Genomic DNA, 2,832 nt, shown 5'->3' on the forward strand with positions numbered 1-2,832 from the left:
TTAAAATTTAAATTTTTTAGATTTTTTTAAATTTATAATTTTTGTTATTATTCAACTTATGTGATAGACCTCAATAATTGAAAAAAGATCTGTGAGATCTCTCGTTGAATCTTAATATAATTTTTCTTTACTACTTAGTTATCCCATTGTAACATCCTAACTTATAGCACGTCATGACCGTATCAGAAGTGAGGAGTTACTAACCTATTTTTCTTATTTACTATTTAACTGTTTAATATTGAGCCTTTACGTCGATATCGCATTTCTGTTTTTAAGAAAATTCCAGAAAATAGATTTTAGTAATTAAAATCACATAACAAAAGACTTCAAATAATAATAATCACATAATTATTAATAATAATAGATACTATACAATTAAATTTAATATAAAACTCAAATACAATACCTAACCCTCTGGATAAAATAAAGACCATGAAGCAACAAGGGCGAGGGAACTCTATAAAAACAACAGAAATCACAAGTAAAGCTACTAATCGTCTGCAACTTCTTACTGAATCTCCGAATTGAACCTGTGTCACTGAAAGAGTGGAAGATTTTTGGGTGAGAACAAACCACACGTTCTCAGTAGGGAATGGAAATGCCGTAAAAGTAATGAATTTAATGCAAATAATTAACTTACTTAGTAAAACTATTTTGTTAAACCTTTGAAAATACTTTTATTTCTACTTTAGATAATTAATTACTTTTCTTTAAATTTCTAAACTCAAAACAGATTTTAACCACAAAATTAGTTATACTAACCACCTCTCAGCTACATAATTATTTTTCAACCACAACATCTCACCTCAATACATCCATGAACTAACAGTACAAGTAAGGAATTCAAACCAACATACAAACAAGTCAAACAGCACAATCACAGAGAAGTAATACAAGTAAACACAACCAAATACAAATGTGCAAACAACTTGATGCATGTCTATTCCTAATGCAGGCCATGAGCTCATGTGTCAGTTGTCTACCCGCTCCCGACATTACCCGGGCACGAGTCCCAGATATGGCTTTCCAAATATATACAGTGTGCTTATAAGTCGTACGGCTAGGCTGCATACAGTGTGACTTTAAGTCGTACGGCTAGGCCGCATACAGTGTGACTTTCCAAATCAATAAGCGTACATCTGGAAAACAGTTCTCAGTGTGTGGGCGTCCCCACTATACATTTGGCATTAAGGCCCAAACAATGTCACATCTGCTCTCCTGTGGCAGTCATTTCATTAATTAATATATTCCTTTAATCTTTGTTCTCTGCTCTCCTGTGGCAGATATCCTTTTAGTTAATATATTCTCTAATCGTTATTCTCTGCTCTCTTGTGGCAGAGATTCCATTAATTATCTTTCAAATCCTTTTCAAAACATTTCCAAGTAATAAATCGTTTTCAATATTCACATCGTTCAAAATATCAAATAGAATCAAACCATTCTCTTTAAAACTAAGCCTCTTTCTATTTCAATAAAATTAGCCCGTTTCAATCTTTTACTTTTGAAAATTAAAGAAAATTCATTTCTTCATTCAGACTTTACAAATCCCTCCGATCATACTTGTTTAACATTTAATACTAACCAAAATCACCTTCTTGCGTATTTTTACCAGCCCTTCATTAGCACCTATTCACCATCATACTAATACCAAAATCAGTTACCATCCACTTCCATAACCATAAATTCCAGCATCAAACACAGTCTCAATTCAAACCCAATTCATAAACTCAAATCACATTGCAATTTAGCAAGCAACACCAAATTGACCAACACTCACAATTACAACCAATTCTCATCAATTAGTCACACAAAACACGTGTAAATTATTTGCAATTACTCAATAAACTTTTTGGCATTCTTAAATTAAAAACTTGTAATTTTAAAAACGAAACCCCCTACCTCGATTGTCGAACCCATAAACTAAATGCCTCAAAGAAATCCTTTTCTCTCGGCTCACACCCAGCAGTAGTCGCAACCACAGCTTTATCCACTATCTCCGTACGAAATCAAAATACTCGAAACTCCGGAGAAACTTTCTGACCGAGCTGCCGAAGAAGAAAACGTCCGGAATCTTCTGTGCCTCCTAAAACTCCAGTTGGCCGAACTCAAGGGAAAGGGAAGCTACGTCACCATCAGCTTCCACCGAACAAAAATAACGTCAACGTGTAGAGGAAGAAGATACGAACACTTTTATCGGATTAGATTTTTGACTGAGATCACGAATTACAAGAAATCGAGCTCGAAAGCTCAAAAAAGTTCACGGTTTCTCTCTTCTCTTTCTCGGTTCTTTCTTTTTTTTCTCTCCAAATCCATGTTCGGTGATGCATGAAGAACAAAACATAGATATTAATGATGAGTGGTGATTTGTGGTGTTTAGGCACTATAGGTGTCAAAGTTAGAAAAATAAAAGAAACATTAGTAAGAATTATATATATGTACATAGTTAATCATGCAAGCCACGTTTTGGCTTTCTTTATCTTAATTCCCTTAAGGCTTCTAGATTTATATAAAGACTAATTTAATTAATTTTTAAAATTTTAGAAATGAAAATGATTTATGTGTGTACTTTTAAGTACTAATTTGACTCTAAATAAATTTATGATATGTCAGATAACACGTGACACACGTGGCATGTTATGTGTCATTAACTTGACACATCAACCACCCATCTTATGATATGTGATATTAATTTACCACAACATCATGTCACATGGTACTTAATATGATACGTTATCATTTGATAAAAGGATCAATTTGACTTATGTTTTATCTTTTAAAGACTAATATGACTAATTTAATCTTTTAAAGATCAATTTAAAAAAATAATATTTT

The 2,832-nt window shown here is 32.6% G+C and overlaps 1 long non-coding RNA gene across 1 annotated transcript; it reads right to left on the bottom strand.

Moving 5' to 3' along the window:
• On the bottom strand, positions 436-2,302 carry LOC110270683. The gene is made up of 2 exons (XR_002360326.1): positions 1,900-2,302; positions 436-538 (listed from the first exon to the last, which is right to left on the bottom strand). It is a non-coding gene; the product is annotated as an uncharacterized LOC110270683 (long non-coding RNA).

The sequence above is a fragment of the Arachis ipaensis genome, chromosome B04 (assembly GCF_000816755.2).
Source record: "Arachis ipaensis cultivar K30076 chromosome B04, Araip1.1, whole genome shotgun sequence".
NCBI lineage: Eukaryota > Viridiplantae > Streptophyta > Magnoliopsida > Fabales > Fabaceae > Arachis > Arachis ipaensis.